Source organism: Malania oleifera, chromosome 1 (assembly GCF_029873635.1).
Source record: "Malania oleifera isolate guangnan ecotype guangnan chromosome 1, ASM2987363v1, whole genome shotgun sequence".
Classification (NCBI taxonomy): domain Eukaryota; kingdom Viridiplantae; phylum Streptophyta; class Magnoliopsida; order Santalales; family Ximeniaceae; genus Malania; species Malania oleifera.
The window spans coordinates 43,122,043-43,145,550 of NC_080417.1; the positions used below are offsets into that span (position 1 = coordinate 43,122,043).

Consider the following 23,508-nt stretch of genomic DNA (forward strand, 5'->3'; position numbering starts at 1 on the left):
AGTAACATACTCCCGTATGGTTTCTTCAAAGTAAGGTTTAACCAACGTACTCCCTTTTGGTTTCCTCAATCCCAAATCAAAATTGAACCTTAATTTTATTTAACTTCCAAATTACGTAGTTTGTATATTTATCAATTAAACCATCCACGCAATTGTATATGTACTGAAAATAAAGAGTAAGGGAAAGAGAGAGGAACACAAGATTTTACGAGGTTCGGCTTCAACACAGCCTACGTCCTCGCCCTTGGCAAACCACCAAAGGGTTCCACTATTGCAGTTCCTTTACCGGGCAGAACAAAACCTTTACACACTCCTTCAGTAGGCTAGAGCCCACCTCTCCAAACGATATCCCCTCATTCAATCACTCCTTAATTAGGATAGAGTCCGCCTCTCTAAGCAATATCCCCTTGCTTAGCCAACAATCTGAACACCTCAAACTGTCTAAGAACTACAAAAGATACAACCAATAGATGTGTACAAAGAGTGCTCACACAAAGAGCTGATTAGTACAATTTACAAAATAATATACTTCAAAGTAAATAAAAATATAGAAATTTAACTTGAAGCTCAAGGAAGTATATCACCAATTAATTCTTTCTATTATTGAAAGATTTAGAATTTGTAGCACAATTCCGGTGGAAGAAGATCAGCAAAAACTCAATTGAATTCATGCACAATATGTGAGCTTGAGAGCATTTGAATGATGAGAACAATTGAGTGAGTATTGAATGCTGATTTTGTTCTTAGTTCTTAGTTCATAGTTCATTCAATGATCTTTGAGGCTTATTTGTAGACTTGAAAAAGTATGTTACTTGATCCCCAAGTGACTTTGAGTGTTTCCCAAGTTTTTACAACATTCATATTTTGAAAAACCAATTTTTGAAATCTTCCCGTTGGAGTTTAAAAAATAAAACTCGTGGAGTCAGTCGGCTGGATAAGCGACTAAGTAGTTCAAAAAACATAGGGTCATTCAGCTAGATAGGCGGCTAACACCATTCTGTCTCCCAGAAAGTTATTCAAGAAATTATCAGTCGGCTGGCGAGACACAATTTATTTTGGGTTAGTCGGCTGACTGTTAGTCGATTGGGTGATTTTGCCTTTGTTAAGTTAGTCGAGTGGACAAACCATTGACTTGTTTTTCTTTTTGGTTTTTTTTTTAATTATATTTTTGCTCTCATGGTTTAATCTTTCATAAAATATTCTTAGGGTTTTGAAATAGGTCTATTAAGTCCATATTTGTCCCTAAAGAGCTTCATGCATCCACATAAAATTTAGTTGAAGTACTTACATGAAATTTCCTTAAGATTCTAAATCCTTCATCTCTTGAAGTCTTCATGCATGTCTATATTTTGAGTCCATCATTTCTTCAAGCTTTCATATCAAGTTCATCCTCTCATAGTCATCAAGCTTTAATATATCATCCATTCCTTTAAGTATTCTTTAAGCTTCATATGATCATGTTCCTTTGTGAGTACTTGACATTGCTTTCACATATGTGAGATCTGAAATATCATCACTTAATCAAATATGTTAAGTTTCACTTGTTTGTTAGCATCAAAATAGGATGTTAAGCCTTGTAAGGCCAATAGGAGCCCAGGGGGCTTGCTAGAACAAGAGGGAAAAAGAGAGTTAAATAGGGAGGGGGTGGTTGCCCTATGACTTGGTGCATAGACTACCCGACTTGGCTGCATGGCCGGGTCACATCAAAGGTATTGTATTTTATTTTATTTTATTTTATTTTTCTTTATTCTTTCTTCTTTTTATTCCTTTACGAACGAAGCCAATCTTGACCCCCCTAGAGACAATATCTCTTGAAGCTCAAAACATGAAATTTGTAGCTAATCTTTTCATATTTCTCTAGGATTTTGAATGGTATCGATCAGAGCTCAAGCAAAAAAGTTATACTTGAATTACGAACTGGTGCCGGTTTTAGCTCCTGATAATTTTTCTGCGATAAAAAAATGCCAAAAATTTATAAATTGCTCAATAAAACTCATAGATTATAAACAGGACACCTTGTTAAAATATTGAGAGTAATTAGGAATTTAATTAAAAATATAAGTCCTAATGCCCGGATTAAAATGCCTAATTACGCAGTTTAAGCACGTAATCATTTGCATACTTAGAACACTTGTTTAAATTGTGGAAACAATTATTTAATTGTTAGCTTAAATTTTTTATCACCTAATTCATCACCCCTCTTGGGCCTACACCTTAACTTACATCCACCATGGACCATGATGAGTCCCTAAAATTCATGATTTTAGGCCCTCAATTACCTTTGTTTTGTCTCCTTTTATTATGTATATGCCCTTTGTCAACATAGTTCGTAGTTATGCAAGGTTTGTTCATGTTTCAAGAAAAACAGGTTAAAACCAAGGAGTTAAGGATTACGATAAGCCAAGGGAGTATTTGGGATACTTAGAGCTCAAATCAGCTGCTCAGCCAAGCTCCTAGAGTCTCAATGTACTGAAAGAGGAGAAAAGACTTTGTTTGACCATATGGTGCAACCAACTACCAAAGGGGTGACCAAGTCTCAAGCTGCAGACTCCTAGGTTCAGACTAGAAATGAAATGCTACAAGGTTCGACCAAGTGATCGACCAAGTGACCCTCAAGGGCGACCAAGTTGAGATACTAAAGCCTACTAAGCCCAAAAATACTGAGAATCTCGACCAAGTGTTTGACCAAGGAGACCTTAAAGGGCGACCAGGTCAAGTTCCTAAAGCTAAACTAAAGTTGAGATACTGCTAGTCTTGAACATCAACTCGACTAGCAAGACCTATAGGCACGACAAGGTCTAGATCTCGACTAACAACATTGATCAGGTCGCGACTAGGGAAAAACAAGGCGCGACCAGGTTGAAACTGACGATCTTCTTCATGAGATTTTTTTACAAAACTTTCCTATTTTGAAATTCAAACCTTATAAACCTTTTTTGGTATAAATATTAGCTTCGAATATGTTCTTAGGGTTCCTCTTTGGCCAATTTTAGGTTAGTGACAAACCTAGAACACCATTAAGAGCCAATGTACATTAGTTAGATTAGATTTCAATACCAGTTCTGGATTGTGCAAGAGGTGTTCGACGGCCTGTGACAACCGACAACGCTCTCGTATTTTTCAAGTAGATTAGATGGTCATTCCATTGCAGGGATAGTTGTTTGTGAGAGACAACTCGAATACCAAGGGATGATTTTTATATGCTTTGAATTTACTGCTTTCATTTATATGCTTTCTTTTAATCGCTTTCAATTTATTGCTTTGATTTTGATGAAAGATTGCAGATAAGGATAAGCACTACTATAGTCTCTACCAGATAAAAGTAGTTGGCTATGGAACTGCAAAGGTGTTTTGATCATTGAGACAAGGTATACTTTGGTTCCCGAGCGTGCTCTGGACGATTGGTGCACTCTTGCTACCTTGTGCCCTCAAATAACCCTCTCCCGCATTGCTTAAGATTCTTGAGTTAGTACTTCTATGGATAGCTTGTGGAGTGTAGTCAAAGGCAAGGCGTCTAGCATCTGATTCAAGTCGAAGCATCGCTTTGTAGGAGTAGGGCACTTTAGATTTTACATACTTTCCATTTGTTGTTAAAAACACCACAAAAATCCCACCTTTACACTTCTTTTTATACAAAGCTTTAATAAACTAATTTGGAAAAGGTTGATAACTGCACTCTAATCCTTGTGGATCGATACCCGACTTACCCACTTTCTGCAGAACTTGGGAAAAATTAGGTTTTATAAGTATTATTTTTGGTAGTTAAGGACCCAAGCCTTGGCAAGCCTACCAAACCACTCTTTCCCTTTGGGACCTAGCACATTCTCATATGTAAAATTTAACTATGCACCAACCAACAATGGCAGGATCTCACATATCAATCAAAATGAGTAATATTATGGATTCCCTGTCCAAACCACTCTTGCTTTAATCAGGGCCTAGAAAGTCCTATATGCTTGTTGGTCAAATTAGTTAGCTCACAATCAATTCATAGCCAATGTATAAACCAATTAACACCCTTCATCAAGCTTGACCATGAACAAATCAATAGCCACATTAATTATTTTGATTTTGAAGTTAGAGTTCACAAGTATAGAATATTCAACACACATCGTTAATTATTTAGTTTCTAGGGTTTTCGTTTATATTGTATCAAATCATATTGTGTACTACAACATTATATGACATAACTAGTGTCATATCGCACATCACCACATCATTTCACACAAATAATACCATGGTGCCACCATTTGTGCTCATAACTTTCCCAATAGTTACAAACAAATCCATATAGATTGCAAAATTTGTAGTACAATAATATTGACAACAAAGGTGATTTGAACAAGCCCCAACATAATGGAATTCCTTGGTTTGAGTGGCCAATCATGGTGCCCTCCACTTCCTCACTTTTTTTCTTTTCTTTTTTCTTCTCCAGTTACAAAGATTATGATGTGGGAAGCAAATTTCCCCAAGTTGGCACCAATTGAATCCAAAAATTGAACACTCATCTCTACCTCCATTGATTGTGATGATCGCCTACAATGAAGGAAAAATAAAAGAGTTAGGGAGACCCTAGTGGCCTTTGGGGGCCTTCTCCAAGGCTCATTTCAATATTAGGATATAATATATAGGTAATTTAATTATGATCTCATTACAAAATAGATACTTGTTAATTGTCGTAGCCTGGGAGTATATACATGTGCCCCGCAGTGGATATACAATGTAGAGTTAGACGGGGGGTGATTGACTCATTTTGCATATATTAAATTTCTCTACAAAATAAAATCTCTTGGCTAGATGGCAAGCAATTATATTACAATATAAAAAATATAAATCATGCACAGAGCTCCGGAATCCTGTACTCCCATCCCTGCGTTTCCTTCAGATGGGTTGGGTGCTAGATTGAATCTGTCTGATCTCACGAGACCAGAGGATTCCTATTTGAAGTGCTTAGTTGGGTATTTTGCAGGTAGATACCCAGGAAATGCTGCTGTTAGTGCCATTGTGAACTCATGGAAAGCCAATGTTACCTTTATCAGACATGTTGACAACTGGATCGTCTTTAAGTTCCAAGATGAAGAAGACTTGGATAGGATCTTGCAGAAAGCCCCATATATCATAAGAGGCAGAACCTTATTCATTAAGAGGATGCCAAAGAATTTTCAGTTTGGCCCTAAACACAGGACTATCCTACCTGTGTGGGTTCAACTGAGGAACCTCCCCATGGAGATGTGGAATCCCTTAGCTCTTGGGAAAATATGCTCTGAATTGGGTAAACCTTTGTGTGCAGATAAGCTTACGATGCTGAAGGCTAGAGTGTCTTTTGCAAGAGTCCTAGTTGAAGTAGATGTGGCTAAAGAGCCTAAGTACTCAGTTAAGGTATTCCTCCCAGATGATGAGGAACTGAATCAATCTATTATTTATGAAAATCTACCTCAATTTTGTACTCACTGTAAGTATGTGGGTCATACAGAGAGAATGTGTGGAATAAAAAAGCCCAGGGGGGGACCTGCAAAAGTTAAGACTGATGCTCCTGGTCCCTCTGGGGTTAAGGATATAGTTACTGTCCCGGATAGGGTGGGTCCTTCTACTAACATTGTGCAGGATGCCCCTCCTCGTGATGCCAGTGTGGTGATTGACAAAGGTAAATCTATGGTGGAGGATCCTGAGTCTTCTGAGAAAATGACTTTGGAAGAGGGTTCTCTGGGGAATGCTCATTTGAATGATCCTGCTGAGATAAGATCCCCCCCTGAGGGCCATATTGTGGATACTGCTTATGTGAAAGATCCAGTGCCCCATGAAGCTTGTGAATCCCCTGGGGATAACTTAGTGCAGCCTCAGCTGGACCTGGGTAAAGAAATGGATACCTCCATCCCCTTGGAGATTCCAGTGCAATAGGAATGCCAGACTCAGTCTGAGGGCCTAGGAGTGTGTGCTCTGCAGGCTACTGGTGTTCCTAAAAGAACTCCACCCCTGGGGAAACCAGGACACATTCCCAAGGACCCTAATGAGGGTTTTACAGAAGTAAGAAACAGGAAAGCATTGAAGAGGGGGGGTGCCACAGTTCAACAAATCAGGAGGGGGAGGTCCAGCTCCCATTCTGGTAAATGAAGATCGCTTCTTGGAACATTAGGGGTTTAAATAAACACTTAAAACAGAATGGGATCTCGGATCTCATTAGAAAGAATAAGCTAGATATGCTTGGTATCTTGGAAACAAAAATGTCTCTGGATAAACTTAAATCAATGATGCAGAAAAAATTCAGTAATTGGCAACAACTCAACAACTTTGACCTTCATGATGCAGGAAGAATTGTGATCCTCTGGGATCCACTAAAAGTCTTGGTTCAGACCCACCATGCTAGCCCCCAGGCTGTTCACTGCACTGTCAAATGCTTAGTTTCCTCTAACACATTCCTATGCAGCTTCATTTATGGTTATAATTCTCTGGTTGCCAGAAGACCACTGTGGCTGGATCTCGTTCAGACTGGCAGTTCCTCTACAATGCCTTGGATGCTCCTTGGTGATTTTAATTCTGTCCTTAAGCCTGTGGAAAGGAGGAATGGCAGTCCAGTGTCTGTATATGAAACAAAGGACATAAATGATTGCTTTAATGAAGTTGGCTTATCTGATCTGAACTCTTCTGGATGTCTACTTACATGGTCTAATGGAAATGTATGGAGCAAGTTGGACAGAGTTATGGTTAATCAGTGTTGGCTTGGCACTGGTTGGAACTCCCATGCAGTTTTTCAATTTCCTGGAATACTGTCTGATCATTCTGTTTGCTTAGTAAATTTATTTGCTGACCAGGACCTGGGTGCTCTTCCATTTAAATTCTTCAACATGTGGTCCACTCATGCTGATTTCATGAGGATTGTAAAGGATGTTTGGGAAAATGAGTTTGTTGGTAAATTGCAATATTCCTTCTGCAAAAAGCTCCAGATCCTGAAAAAACCATTGAGACTTTTGAATTCCTCCAACTTCTCTCATATCTCATCGAGAGCTGAGATAGCCACTTCTGAAGTGAAGGACCTCCAACAATTTCTACACAACAACCCCTCATGTTAGTCCCTGCAGGAGGATTTGAAATCAAAGAAACTGAATGCCTTAAGACTTGAGGAAGCCAACAGACTATTTTTAGCTCAATTGTCCAAAAGTAAATTCATTAAGTACAGTGACAGGGGCTCTGCTTTCTTTCACAGTCTGCTTCGAAGAAACAGAGCTAGGAATCATATTGCCTTTATTACTTTGCAGAATGGGAACCTATCTGAATCTTATGATCAGGTTGCCCAAGAATTTGTAACTTACTATAAGCAGCTATTGGGGTCTACTGGCTGTAACTCATTAGTAGACTCTCACATCTTGGCTAGAGGTCCTGTATTAAATGAGGAAAAAAGAAATAGTATGATGGCTCCTATCACAGATGATGAAATTAAGGATGCTCTTTTCAGGATTGGAGACAACAAAGCCCCTGGTCCTGATGGGTTTTCTGCTGGTTTCTTTAAAAGTGCTTGGAATATTATAGGCAACGAATTTATTATGGCTATCAAGGAATTCTTTGAGAGTGGGAGGCTACTTAAGCAGTTAAACCATACTGCTATTGCACTTATTCCTAAATCCAGCCATGCTACTTCAGTAAGAGATTTCAGACCAATTGCATGCTGTAATGTGTTCTACAAAGTAATTTCCAGGATTATAGCTGAAAGAATTAAACCAGTTCTGGATGACTTAATTAATCCTACACAAGCTGCCTTTATTAAAGGTAGGAGCATGGTGGAAAATATTTATATGGTGCAGGAATTAGTAAGAGGGTATGCAAGGAAGAGGATTTCCCCTCGGTGCTTATTGAAAATTGATCTTATGAAAGCTTATGACTCTGTGGCTTGGCCCTTCCTCAAGGAGATGCTCATCCACCTAAAGTTCCCAGATAGGATGATTTCATGGATTATGGAATGTGTCACTACCACTTCATACTCTATTGCTCTAAATGGTAGATTTTTTGGTTTCTTCAAGGGTGGCAAGGGTTTGAGGCAGGGTGATCCTCTCTCCCCTTTGCTCTTTGTAATTTGTGCTGAATATCTCTCAAGACTTTTAAAAACAGTGGAGAGCAAACATGACTTTAAATTCCATCCCAAGTGTGAAACTCTCAGACTTTCTCATCTTGTGTTTGCTGATGATTTAATGTTGTTTTCAAGAGGAGATCTGCCTTCTGTAAGCTACCTAATGAATTGCCTCAATAAATTCTCTGATTGCTCTGGCCTAGCAGTTAATGTACTGAAGTCAGAAGTATATCAAGCTGGTATTTGCCCTGTGGATCTGGAGAGTATTTTGAATATCTCGGGAATGAATCTGGGTACCTTTCCTTTTAGGTATCTAGGTATTCCCCTACTGTCTTCAAGACTTAATGCTTCCCACTACTCTCCTTTGATTAATCGAATTGCAGGAATGTTCAAGGATTGGCCATCTCACACACTTTCTTATGCAGGAAAACTTGAAATCCTTAACTCCATAATTCAGGGGGTTGAGTGTTTTTGGCTTGCTATATTTCCCATGCCCCTTAATATCTTGAAGAAAATTATTAAGCTTTGCAGGACCTTCCTATGGGGTGGCAGGAAAAAGCCATTGGTGGCTTGGAGGGAGGTATGCCTCCCAAAATCTGAAGGAGGTCTGGGTGTGTTTGATCTCTGTACTTGGAATTCTGCCCTTCTATCTAAAGCTTTATGGAACATCCATGCTAAGAAGGATTCTATCTGGACTAAGTGGATTCATCATATATATTTGCTGGACCTGAACATATGGAGTGTTACTGCAACTAAAAATGATTCCCCTTTGTTCAAGAAGCTGCTATCAATTAGGGATCTGCTGGTGGATAAGTGTGGAGGCACTAATGCTGCAGTTAACATGCTTAATAAATGGGAAAACAGGAGTAATTTAAGCTATGAATTCTGGAGAGCTCATGGCCAGAAACTGGCTTGGCCTAGAGAGATCTGGTATAGAGGAATTCTCCCCAAACATTCTGTATGTCTTTGGCTTGGTATGAAAAGGAAACTTCAAACTTGTGATAAACTGACTGCTGATGGAATTGATAGTACCTACTGCTTCTGCAAGTCAGAAATGGAAACTTTGGATCATCTATTTTTTGATTGCAGGTACACTGCTGAAGTTTGGAAAGGTATAAGATGCTGGCTGGATATTCGTAGATCCATGTCAACTCTTAGAGCTGCTGCAAAATGGCTCCATAAGGAGGCCAAAGGGAATGGAACTTATGCAACTGCACAGAAGATTGGATTTGCTGCTTGTGTGTACTTCATTTGGCATTTTCGCAACAGAGCAAAGTTTGAAAATCACTCCATCTTTATCTTGGAGTTGATTCTTTTGATTCAAAAACATGTATATGGGTCAATGTACAATATTTTTGGCTTATACACGGCTTAATTGTAACTCTAGTCTCATTAAAAGTGTATGATCTCTTTTAGGAGCTAAAAGGAGTAAGTTGTACTTGGCCTTATTGGCCCCTGGGTATGCCCAGGTGTGATGTTTTTCTAAAGTTGATCTTGCTTTTACTTGGTTGGTTCTTTGTTTAGCCTGGGGATGCCCAGTGTACTTGTAATTATTTACCTTGATCAATTATATTTTTACCCTTTGATAAAAAAAAAAAAAAGTAGCGAGAGAAAATCAAGACAATAAAATAAAGAGTAGGGAGACAAAATCAACACAAGGATTTTTACGCGGTTCGGCACCAAGGCTACGTCCATGCCTTAGCACCAAGCTAAGCATTCCACAATCCACTATCAATGCTCCTTTCCCGGCGGAGCAAGACTCAAAACTCGGGTACACAACCTTGCACTTGGGAACAAATCCTTACTTGCTCACAAAGAGCCTTTACCAAGCAGTTAACCAAGAACCCTCACAATGATTCACAAGCAACCTTATGCGAAGTAGATGATTATAATGGGAATGCTCCTTGAATGAGCAAATATTAAATACAAAGCAAACCTCGCACTTTTCTCTCAAGAATTGAATGAAATAAGATTGGAGAACAAGACAGATGAGCACTTGTGAATGAACTAAGATGCAATGTGCTAGGTTTTGGAATCAAGGATAGTTTTCACTATAAGCTTGTATAAATCATCAAAACCATATCTAAAAAAGCCTAATAGCTTGTATTTATAGCCAAAATACCCAACTAGCCGTTATTGGACCGTTGGGAGCAATTCCCAAACAAAACTAGCCGTTTTTGCTCGTTAGCGTCATTCTGCCCGTTGGGCTTGTCAACTAGTGCCCTGCACTTGTCTACTAGTATCAAGTAGTCACTTGTCAATGAAAGTTGTAGTATTTTTTCTTAACTTTCCAGAGACACCAAGGTCGTCATTTTTGGACTTTTCTAGCAAAAGTTATGCCCCAAATACCGAAGGGTGTTCATAAATTTTGATAAGTGCATAACTGAGATTTTAAACCCAACCAAAAAGCCTTTTAATCACTTAAAACATTTTTGGACAAAATTATATAAGATATGATTATGCATCAAAGTTGCGTAATTAGGCGTTTTAATTCATGCATTAAGGATTATGATTTTAATTAATTACCTAATTGTGTTCAATATTTTAACATTGCGCTCTATTTATAATATTTGGGTCTTATTCAATAATTTATGAATTTTTGGTATTTTATTATCGCAGGATAATTTATGGATATTAAAGCTGACATTACTTCGTAATCTGGGCATAATTCTCCCATCCGAACTCCGATCGAGATGATTCAAAATGCTATGGAAAGCCGAGAAAATGCTTTACAACTTTTGTCTTTTAAGTTTTGAGAGCTACGTAGGAAGGTCAAAATTGGGCTTGTGCATTGGGAAACAAAAAAAAAAAAGAAACAAGAAAATATATATACCTTTTTGGGCCTCTGTGCATGTGTGAGTGAGCTGGGCTGGGTTGATGTGACTTGGCCATGCAGTGTGTGCGTGTCCGTGTGGACCATGTAGGGCTTCCAGTGGCTAGATCTTCTTTTTTTTTTTTTCAGCAAGTCTCGCCCCCTCTCACTCTAGCCCCCTTCTCAGTCTCTCCCTTACTCCTTTCTTTCCCCTTCTCTAGTCTCGCCCTCTCTTCTCTTCCTCTTGTCTCCCTCAACTCTTGGCCTCCTCTCTTCTCTCAACTCTCAACCATCTCTTTCCTCAACTCTCAGCCCTCTTCTCTCCTTTTCCTTCCGCCAGCTTGCTCTCTTCCTCTTCCCCAACCCTCTCGGTTTCCTCTTGCTTCGTGTTGTTACTACCGTGCCACTACCCCTGCTGTGCTGCAACTCTCCATGAACTTGAGAACTCCTCCTACTGTCTATTGCCCCTGCTGCTGCCTCAGTCCCCTATGTGCTGCTGTTGCTTCAATTCCACGAACCTGAGAACCCCACTACGAGTTATTGTGCTTTGCGTGGAGGAGGACCTGAGGCTCTACAGTTCTGCTACGTGCTGCTGCTTCAATCTGCTACGGCCAACTCTCCACTCCTCCAACACTCACGGCCTACTTTACCTCTCTCTCTCTCTCTTTCTCTCTCTCTCTCTCTCTCTCTCTCTCTCTCTCTCTCTCTCATTCTCCTATCTTATATCTTATCTCTCTTTCATCTCTTTTTTTATCATTTTCTTTTATTTATTTAAGTGTTGGGATCTATTTTTTTAAAAGTTAGTATCTTGTTTTGTCATTTAAAATTATTTAATAGTTTAGTTTAATATCTCTTTTTTCTCTCTTTAGTTTATTTTTAGAAATTGTTATTTGAACTCCATCGTGGTTGGGTGTTTAAGTTGTTGACGGAGTTTAATCTTAATTGAGTTTTGCATTTAAATATTGTCTTTTGGGTAATTTTATTATTACAGTTAGTATTTTTCCCCCTTTAGCAATCTTGTTAGATTTAAATCTTACTTAGTCTCAAAATAAAATCTGGCACTTTTAATCAGTTGGATTTTCATTATTGATTAGCATAGTTGTTTTTGTTTGATTAGTCGAATGTATGTAGGTTTATTACTTTATTATTATGGTAGTGCATCTGGCTTTTATTCAGTTATTTTATGTGCATTAATGTTTTAGTTAGGTTTTAAATTTCATCGCAAAAATCTCAAAAATTCCAAAAACCCGAATCTGAACTGTGTTCAATAAACATTTCATTTTTTGTTTTCTTTTGGAATTACACTAAATTTGGAATTAAACTGCATTCTCTGAGAAGATGATCTGACCTTTGGGCTAATTATTACACGATTGAAATCCTATACTTGGGATAGCTTCCGAGATGCTCATTTTTTGGGTGAGTCAAGTATTTGGCACCGTTGTCGGGTAGTGCTAGATTTAATTTCAAAATTTGTGCCTTTCTAATTATTTTTTATTTTTAAATAAATAAATAAATAAAATAAAATAAATAAATAAAATAATAATAAAAAATAAAAATCAATAAAAAAATTTTGATCATGCTTGTTTGCTGTTGTGTTGGTGAATTTATGCTATTTGCATTAATGTTTGCTACCTTGGGTCCGAGATCTTTCAAATAGACTGTCTAAAATCTCACTTAGTGACACACAAAGTACAGAATCTGATTGTTCTCTTATTACTTTTACGAGTGATTCTAAAATTGATTTGAGTGATCTGTTTGAAGAAATTTTTGAGGGAGTTATGGCTACACCTGCACCATGTACACTTTAGGATTTCCTGCAGCCTACACGCACTTCTACACCTTCCCACATTATTTTACCACAAGATGCACCGAACTTCATAATTAAGCATGATATGTTATCTATGATACCCCGGTTTCACGGGATGGACTCTGAGAGTCCATATCAACATTTGACAGATTTTGAGTTGGTCTGCACCACTTTCATTAATAGGGCTGGAACCAATGAGTATGTTAAACTTCACTTGTTTTCTTTTTCTTTGAAAGATATGGCAAAATTCTGGTTTAACTCTCTGAGACCTAACTTTATTACTCGCTGGGTTGAAATGCAGCGTGAATTCTAACAGAAGTTCTTTCCTTTTTAGAGAATAAAGTACCCGCAAGAACAGATCAGTCAGTTCATGCAGAAAGGTGACGAGACCTTCCAAGCTTGTTGGGAGAGGTTCAAGGACTTGATGAATATATGTCCACGTCATGGATTCGAATCTTGGAGGTTAGTAAATTATTTTTATACTGCTCTTACCCCTAAATGTAAACAGTTTATCCAGACTATGTGTAACAGGGAGTTCTTCAGCAAGGAACCAAATGAGTCTCTATCATTCTTTGATTACTTAACTAAAAGTACCCAAAAATGGAATACATAATATGATCGGGCACCAATGGTGGCACAACCTCTCAGAGCAATCGATGGTGGAGGTAGATACGAGGTCAAAGAGGAAACTAATTTATAGGCTCTTGTTGCTGCTTTGCCTAAAAAAATATGAAGTCAGAGGAAGTAAAAGCTGTGAAATCGGTGGAGGTGTCTGTTTCTACCAGTATTGTAGGAGAGTGGATCTGATCAGATGCAGTCAGCAAATTGGGTCAAAAAAACTCAAAATCAGTCATTCTCAAACACTTATAATCTGAGATAGAGGAATCACCCGAGCTTCTCATGGAAAAATGATTAGTCCGGTCCACCTCTACAACTTCCTCAATCTTATGCACCACCTCCGCAGTCACTATATCATCCAGTTGCAGCTCCTCAACAGTAGTATAAGCTAAAACATATCTCTCAGAGTTATGCACCTTTAGTATTTCAGCCTAATTTTACTCCTATATCATCAAAGAAATCTTCTGATGATAGCATGACGCAGATAGTGAATATGTTTCAACAATTCATGCAGATTCACGTCATGACCAACAGTCAGAATACTCAAGCCATCAATGAATTGAGAGAAAATATTAATAAGATAAGTGCACAACTGAATACCTTAGAAAAAGGGAAATTTCTAGCACAACCTCAGCCTAATCCCCAAGTATATCGACAACAGCAACAACCAGTGCATAATATTTCAGGGGATTCTATTGAAACGGTGAAAGTTGTTATTACCTTGAGGAGCGGAAAAGAAGTTTCCCATCCTGAGATACCCATTGATCAACAAAAAGTTTCTCCAACACCTGAAGTTGCAACTAAGACGGATGAAGCAAAAGAAAAATCAGATGAAGCAAGCTCAGATTCAAAGAAGTCGGGTAATAAGGAGGATGAGACTATTAAGGAGTATCAACTTGTGCTATCCTATCCTTGGAGGTTGACAACTTGATAGAAGCAAAAATATCACAATGAAATTCAATAAATCTTCAAGCAAGTGAAGATCAACATTCCACTTTTGGAAGCCATACAACAAGTTCCTGTGTATGCAAAATTTCTGAAGGATCTGTGCACAGTGAAAAGGAAATTGAACGTTAATAAGAAAGCTTTCTTGACCGAGCAAGTTAGTGCGTTGATATTGAGTCAGACTCCTCAGAAGCTCAGAGATCCTGGTTCTCCCACTATTTCTATTATGATTGGTAAATCTCATATTGGGAAAACTTTACTTGATTTGGGAAGTAGTGTGAACTTGCTCCCATTTTTGATATATAAGCAATTGGGTTTAGGTGAGCTGAAGAAAACATCCATGATGCTACAGTTGGAAGACAGGTCAATAAAAGTTCCATGAGGCGTTATTGAGGATGTATTGTTTTTAAGTTGACAAATTTTACTACCTAGTTAAATTTGTTGTTTTGGATATGCAGCAGCCCGCCTCCACCATATAACAGGCCCCTGTTATTCTTGGGCAACCATTCCTTGCTACTTATAATGCCTTGATTAATTGTCAAAGTGGAGTACTTAAGCTCACGTTCGAAAATATGACATTGGATATGAGCGTATTTAATGCTCACAAGACATCGATTGGGTGTAATGATTCAGAGGTACATACAATTGATGTGGTAGATGACTTGGATATTTCAGAGCTATTGTAGGCATTTGATTTTGATGGTGCATTTGAGAGTGAATCTCCCAAGCAACCTGAGGTATTTTATGAAAAAGTTCCCTTGATTAGAGAGTTTCCAGAATCAGAGGGGCAGCCCATAGAGATAGATGCAATACCAGTTTATGATGCGCAACGGAGACTAAACCCAACCATGATGTAGGTGATAAATAAAGAAGTACTGAAGATGTTAGATGTTGACATCATCTATCATATCACCGACATTTCATGTGCCCCTTGGTTTGATGATATTGTGAACCACCTTGTCACCAACCGAATGCTAGAACACAAGGTAACGTAGGATAAGCATAAGTTCTTTGTAGAGATCAAGATCATACTTGAGAAGACGGGTTGTCCTAATCAAAAAGCCTAGTTAAGGAAATTGGTTGATGCACTCTGGGCCTACTAAACTACTTTCAAGACAAATTTAGGGATGTCTCCCTACAAGTTAGTTTACGGTAAGGCATGTCATTTACTTATTAAGATTCAACATCATGCATCTTGGGCTATAAAACATATTAACTTTTCACTTGATAATGCCAAAGGCTAGAGAAAGTTGCGGGTGTGTGAGCTTCAAGAATCCAAGAGGGAAGTTTATGACAAGGCTCGCTTAGTGAAGAAGCGGATGAAGTTGCTGCATGACAATAAAATCAAGGATAAACAACTTTTCCTGAATCAGCAAGATCTTCTCTACGACTTTAGATTACATCTGTTTCCTAGGAAGTTGAGGTCCTGATGGTGGCTCGTACATCGTTGAACATGCTCATTCCCACAGCATAGTAGAAATTGTGGATCCAACGAATGGTAATAGCTTCATGGTCAATGGATAGCGGCTCAAGCCTCTTATGACTCCCTTCAATCCAAATGAAGTGGCCTTGCTTCTGCAAGACCCTATGGGAGTTTTCTGACCTTTCTCTCTAACTAATTTTCTTTTTATTTTTCCTTTATTTGTTTCTTTATTTGAATTTTTTCCTTTTCTTTTTCTATTGCATTAGTTAGTAGTGATTTTATGTGTTTTTTCTATTAGCTTGTTTCCCTCGTGCACAGTTTTTCTATTTCCCCTATGCTTTCACATTGAGGACAATGTTCCACTTTAGTTTAGGGGGGGAGGGGTGAGAATTTGCATGTGACACTGTGCACGTCCACTTGCTGAGTTTTGTTTTAAAAAAAAAATAAAGTATTGAAGATGGATGATTATGCCATGATTAACATTGACTTATACCCTTCACATACTTGCATATAACCTACGAGTTACACACTCGAGTTATTTATGTGTAGTTTCTCCTTATATGGTTTATCTAGGAATTGCAACTCCATGAAGGTTGACTGGTAGTTCATTCATGTTAATCTAATTATATAAACTCTTGTATTTACATGGTATCTTATGAGACTGAAAATACACGTTCACGTGACTTGTAGCACTTAGTGTTCCTTGTAAGCATTGAGAGAGCGCCCGTGGCGACTATGACATCTTATGAGGTATTGTTGAGCCATTTGTCATTCTTTTGAGTTTTCGACGTCAGCTTAAAGTTCATGAAACTCAACTTTCCCTTCTTTTTTTTTTTTTTCTGGATACTCTTTGTATACTAGTCTTGGTTTTTGACTTGCTAGCCTTAGAGGTGACATCCAGTGGGAAGATAGAAACCTAAGTCTTGTAGCCTACTCAAGATGTGAAGGCTGAGCCACCCCTAAAGATATACTTATTTCATGGGCTCCTCTTTGAGCTTAATTTCTATAGGTGATATGAAGACAACAAAAGAAGTGTAATGATTGTCCTAATTGATCATGAAAAGAATGAAATTGAAAAATGAGCAGAAGAAAAAAAAAAGAAATAGAAATGCACCAGAATGGGGTGAAAGATTAATACTTGCTCTGCACAACTACCACAAAAATTCAGGGACACGACACATGTACTCCATATATGAAGACTCTTCAATCGCCGAATGCTTCAGATGTATGCATGCTTGGTTTGTGAATAAGTTAATCTAGGGTGGTTTTGGTTGGATATGGCAAGTAGGTGAGAAGATGCTAGGGTGAAGGACCTGACACCCACAAATAGGCTGGATCCTTTTCAGACTAGTCCACTTCATACATTTAGCGTTTGTTCCGTGCAATATGTGGGATGTTTGATCGCGACACTCCTCCTCACATATGACAAATGAACCCATCCTTTTTGAGTGTTTTTTAGGGTATACTAGTTTGGCCGAGTCAAAATGACCGTTCTGTAGGTGTCCATTGGTATCCTAGGTATAACGAGTCATACATATTACACATGCCTCAAGATTTTGCCTATTGATACTCAAATTTATATGGCTTCATTAACTTTGAATTGTATTGCTGGTTAACTTCATATGAGTATACTATTCTTAATGGCAATATAATGATGAAACTTGCATGAGTGCCTTGCTTTAGAGTTGTGTGAATTATGTATGAACGAGCTGGTGTGTAATCTGGTTATATTCTTTGAAATTAAGAATAGCTTCCAAGAGGGGGGGTGAATTGGAATCTTTTTAATTTTAATACTTTTTAATCTTGTTTTTTAGATACTAGATAAAGCACAACAAATAATATATAGACACACCTTAGAATACTTGTAATTTAACCAAACAAGATAATCAATAAAGTTTAAACAATTTAATTACTTAATCAAGGATAATATATATTTTGTTGATTTCCCTGTGAATATGTATCACCTGCTTTGAATTAACTTCCGTTATGTACCTTTCTTGATTAAGATTTCCGCAGATTAACCAACGTACTCCCTTTTGGGTTTCCGCAAACGGTTAATCAAAAACGTACTTTCTAAAATACCAAGAATCTTTATTTCTTTCTCTTTAAAACTTATTACCTGCACTTTGAAATCATATAACACAGAAAATAATGTATATAAAATAGAGAAAAAGACACAAGATTTTACGAGGTTCGGCTTCAACGCAACCTACGTCCTCGCCCTTGGCAAAATACCAAAGGTTTCCACTATTGTAGTTCCGTTACCGGGTGGAACAAAACCTGTTTACAATCACTCCTTTGGTCAAGGCTAGAGCCCACCTTCTCCAAACAATATATCCTTGCTTGGTCAATGTTCCAACAGCCTGGAAACGTTCTACATCTACAAAAGAAATATCAAAACCTAATGTACAAGAGAAGCTCACTCAAAGAGCAGATTAGTACAGATAAGAACTATGTACTCCAAAAGATAAAATACCAACAATGAAATAAACTTTTGAAGCTTTTGAAAGAATTCACCAAAACCCTTTTCTCTAGATGAGAAATCAGTAATTCTTTAGGATTTGATGAACAAAATATCAGAACAACAATACGTTCAGCTTTTCAAGAGATTGAGTAAGAGATATTAGAACAAGAGAGCTTTTAAGAGAGTTTTCAATACTTGGATGAAAATCTTAATTCACAAGAACCATATATTTATAGGCTTTCAAGTGGGTTCCCTTATTGTAAGAGTTTCCTTAACAAGTTTCCCAAGTTTATTTAGAAAATTTGAGTTTCAAACGGCTATATTTTAAAAATAAGAATTTTAAAATTTTGTCCGTTGAACAGTGTTCAGTTGACTGAAGTATCGTGGTCAGTCAACTGAAGTTTCTTAAACCCTTAAAAATTTGAATTAGATACAGGGTCAGTCAACTGAAGTCAGAGTTCAGATGACTGAAATCGCAGGTTCAATTGACTGAGGTCACAGGTTCAGTCTGCTGAAGTGTCTTATACTTTCAAAAATTAAAACAGGATACAGGGTCAGTCATCTGAAGTTAGAGTTCAGATGACTGAAATCCCAGGTTCAGATGACTGAGGTCACAGGTTTAATCGACTGAAGTTACTGCTGCAACTCTCTGCCTGTTCTAAAAATTCTTTAGTCAGCTGAACTTATTCTTCGGTTGACTGAAGTAATTCTTCAGATGTCTGAACTCAATGTTCAGTCAACTGAAGTCTTTACTTCAGTCATCTGAACTGAAAAGTTCAATCAACTGAAGTCTCTACTTCAGTCTTCTTTACTTTCTTTAAAAAAAAAAAAACTCTTTTATTCTCTCATGAAATAAATATTTGATTAAATAAGTTTTTAAACATTAATAATCTCTTAGAAAAAGCTTCAAAATATATTTCAAAGATATTTTGCCTTTTGAAATACTTACATATATGTTTCCTAGGCCTTCAAGCTTGAGTCCTCTCATCTCTTGAGATATTTTAAACAATTTTCTTGAGCTTCAACAATATTAGACCCTTCATGAATCTTTGAGAAGATATCTTTATACTTGACTTACACTTATTCTTCTCATAAATCATACTTGATCTAAATTTGAGCTTTGCTTTGAATCACACTTGATTCATATTTCCGGAAACATCAAAACTTAACTTTTTTTAAGTTAAATCATCCTTTGTTTGTTATCACCAAAATCAATTGAAAGACCTTGTATGTGAAATGGTATGGTTGTGTCACATATTCATTCATTTCATGTTTGTTGGAATTAGTGTTTGTGGGTACCGCCTTGGATTTCATTCACATTATTTTTCTAAAGACTGGCAAAACGTTAGTTGGGGGGTGTGATTGTGCGTCAAAGTTGCGTAATTAGGCATTTAAATTCTTGCATTAAGGATTATGATTTTAATTAAATTCCTAATTATGTTCAATATTTTAACATTGCGCTCTATTTATAATATTTGGGTTTTATTTAATAATTTATGAATTTTTGGTATTTTATTATCGTAGGGTAATTTATGGATATTAAAACCGACATTACTTCGTAATCTAGGCATAATTCTCCTATCCAAACTCCGATCGAGATTATTCAAAATGTTGTGGAAAGCTGAGAAAATACTCTACAACTTTCATGTTTTGAATTTTGAGAGTTACGGGCCGTAGGAAGGTCAAAATCTGGCTTGTGGATTAGGAAATAAAAAAAAAAACAAGAAAATATATATACCTTTTTAGGCCACCATGCATGTGTGAGTGAGCTAGGCCGGGTTGATGTGACCTGGCCATCTAGCGTGCGTGTGTGTGTGGTCCATGTAGGGCTTCTAGTAGCTAGGTCTTTTTTTTTTTTTTTGTAATTTTTCAGCAAGCTTCGCCCCCTCTCACTTTGGCACCCTTCTTAGTCTCTCCCTTGGTCCTTTCTTTCTCCTTTTCTAGTCTCGCCCTCTCTTCTCTTCCTCTCATTTCCCCAAACTCTTGGCCTTTTCTCTTCTCTAAACTCTCAACCATCTTTTTCCCAACTCTCATCCCTCTTCCCTCCTCTTCTTTCCCTCAGTCTACTCTCTTCCTCTTTCCCAACCCTCTCGGTTTCCTTTTGCTTCATGTTGCTACTGTCGTGCCACTGCCCCAACTGTGCTGCAACTCTCCATGAACCCGAGAACTCCTCTTGCTGTCTAATGCCTCTATTGTTGCCTCAGTCCCCTATGTGCTGCTACTGCTTCAATCCCACAAACTTGAGAGCCCCACTACGAGCTGCTGTGCTGTGTGTGGAGGAGGACCCGAGGCTCTACAATTCTGCTACGTGCTGTTGCTTCAATCTGCTACAGCCAACTCTCCACTCCTCCAACACTCATGGCTTGCTTTACTTCTCTCTCTATCTCTCTCCCTCTCTCTCGCTCTCTTTGTTCTCTCTCTCTCTCTCTCTCTCTCTCTCTCTCTCTCTCTCTCTCTCTCTCTCTCTCTCTCTCTTATCTCTTATATCTCTCCCATCTCTTTTGTTTATCACTTTCTTTTATTTATTTAAGTGTTGGGATCTATTTTTTTTTTAAGTCAATAGCTTGTTTTTTTATTTAAAATTATTTAATAGTTTAGTTTAATATCTCTTTTTTCTCTCTTTAGTTTATTTTTAGAGATTGTTATTAGAACTCCATCATTGTTGGGTGTTTAAGTTTTTTATGGAGTTGAATCTTAATTGAGTTTTACGTTTAAATATTGTCTTTTGGGTAATTTTATTATTATAGTTAGTATTTTTTTTCCCTTTAGTAATCTTGTTAGATCTAAACCTTACTTGATCTCAAAATAAAATCTAGTACTTTTAATCAGTTGGATTTTCATTATTGATTAACCTAGTTGTTTTTGTTTGATTAGTCGAATGTATGCAGGTTTATTACTTTATTATTCTGGTATTGTGTCTTGCTTTTATTCAGTTATTTTATGTGCATTAATCTTTTAGTTAGGTTTTAAATTTCACAACAAAAATCTCAAAAATCCTAGAAACCCGAATTTGAATAGTGTTCAGTAAACCTTTCGTTTCTTGTTTTCATTTGGAATTACACTAAATTTGGAATTAAACTACTTTCCCTGAGGATGCAAGTTGGCCCTTGGGTTAATTGTTATACGATTGAACTCCTGTACTTGGGATAGCTTCTGAGCTGCTCATTTTTCGAGTAAGTCAAAATATATAAAGTCTAATGAAGATTAAAACTTGTTCAAGTGAGTTTCCACTTAAATATAATATATTTTGATTTATGAAAACATCATTGAAAGATCACTTGATATCTTATATGCTTAGAATGTCCTTTATAAAAAGTATTTGACTTCTTTGAAGTTTTAGGACATTAACCATGCTTTGAAAAAATAGGGACTAGGTATGAAAATGTTCTTAAAGTTAGGATATTAAAAAACTTGTCCCTTTGAAAACATATTTTGCGTTTAGGATTGTTTTTGAAAAACTCTTTGAATTTAACTTTGAAAACCATGAATGTGAGTTTGTGACTTTAATGCAATCCTATAAACTCAAGTGTCCTAGTATGCATATGCAATGCTCAACTCTTGCTCAGAAATCATGCAAGAAACACACCCGCAAGAGTTACAACATAGGCTACCTCAAACACTCCCCAAATACATATGAGACTACATTAAGCTTCCTTTGGTCATGCTTGGGTCCTTCCAAGTACATTTCCATTTGATCTTTCCTTCTTGACGTCTACTTGATTCGATCTTTGCCTTCAATCTAGTACTTCATGTACGAGTACTTGTACTAAAGAAGATCTACAAAGATAGAAAAATATTGTGAACAATATATAGGTTAATATCATCAAAACACTTTAAACAATGATGGTGTAGCCACCAAGGCTAACATTCTCCCCCTTTTTGATGATGTCTAACCATTACTAATTTACTTAATCTTTACATTTGTATTTATACTTACTATGGATTGATATGCAAAGATAAGCTAACCTAGAACCACTAATGGGTTGTTATCATCAAAACAAGACAATTAAGTTTATGTAACCTCTAAGGCTAATATTCTCCCCCTTTTTTATGTTGGCAAACCATTGGTGTTCTCCTACAGGGTATATTTTAAAGCTCCCCCTCAATTTATGCATATTCTTAGATAAGACTAACATTTGCTCCCCCTTACTATATACATAAAGGTAAAAATATTTAACTATATTTTTCATATCTATTATAGCTTTAAACATGCATACCATAAAATAGAGAGTTCATGTAAGATAAAACAAATAAGCATTTAGAACTTTCATATTATCTTTGAATTACCACATGCATTCTACCCAACATGCATTTTCCATACATTTCGCTTCTCCCCCTCACATAACACCACACAACATTCTCTTAACAAAAAGGACACCAAACTATCATCTCCCCCTTTGATCGTCATCAAAAAGAGAGACAAAAATTCATTTTACCAAAAAATGATTTCTCCCCCTTGATCTAAGATATCATGGCGGTGAGGTGAGTGTGTGCTAGATACATATGCCAAAAATTAAAATAAAATTGCTAAACCATAACACTTGAAAAAACCAAGAATGGCTTTCTTGCAACAACTTGAATGATGATTTCTATGAATTATACTATATGATGTAGATCAATCATTCAATGCAAATTTTCCAGTAGTTGTTATGATTAGCTTACATTAAAGCTCAAGTCAATGTATAGAATATGTTGTTGGAAATGGTGTGATCCCAAAAGGGGGGATGAATTGGGTTTTAAAAATATTTTGGCCGATTTACCACATATCATATCTCATTTTAATTATGGTCGTGTATGTAAAACTGAATAAGCAATATGTGCAGACATACACGTGTATCTCAATTAAAATAAATGTGTGCATGCAATTAGTTAAAGCCATAAATGAACAAGCACACACATGTTGAATTTAAAACGCATAAATTAAATGAGATAAGGAGAGAGAGACACATGATATTTGTTATCGAGGTTCGGCCATACCTAGCTATGTCCCCGCCTTGGGCAAACCCCCCAAGGATTCCACTAACTCTGCTCACTTAAACAGGTAGAGCAGAAGCCATTACTGTAACAACTTGGGAAATTTTAAACTATTTGAAATTATAAGGAAGATAAAAAAAAAAAGAAAAAAGGAAGAATAAGTTGGGAAAAGGGGGGCAGCAATCGTTCGTCGATGAACGGATTGGTCTCATCGACGAATGTTCTTCTTAGCTCGTCGACGAGGGTACGTGTCTTGTCAATGAGGAAATATCGAGATGGGGTTTTTCATGAACTAAAATTCATCGACGAGTTCACTATTTCATCGCCAAAATTTTGTACAGGACTCGTCGACGAATCGATGTGTCTCATCGACGAATCCCTGTGTATAAATAGTGGATTTCTTTTC

General features: G+C 37.2%; 1 non-coding gene across 1 annotated transcript; it reads right to left on the minus strand.

The window, feature by feature from the left end:
* Positions 1 to 13,022: 13,022 nt before the first annotated feature.
* Positions 13,023 to 13,128, minus strand: LOC131147319 (small nucleolar RNA R71). The gene has a single exon (XR_009134709.1). It is a non-coding gene; the product is annotated as a small nucleolar RNA R71 (small nucleolar RNA).
* Between the last annotated feature and the right edge of the window lie 10,380 nt (positions 13,129 to 23,508).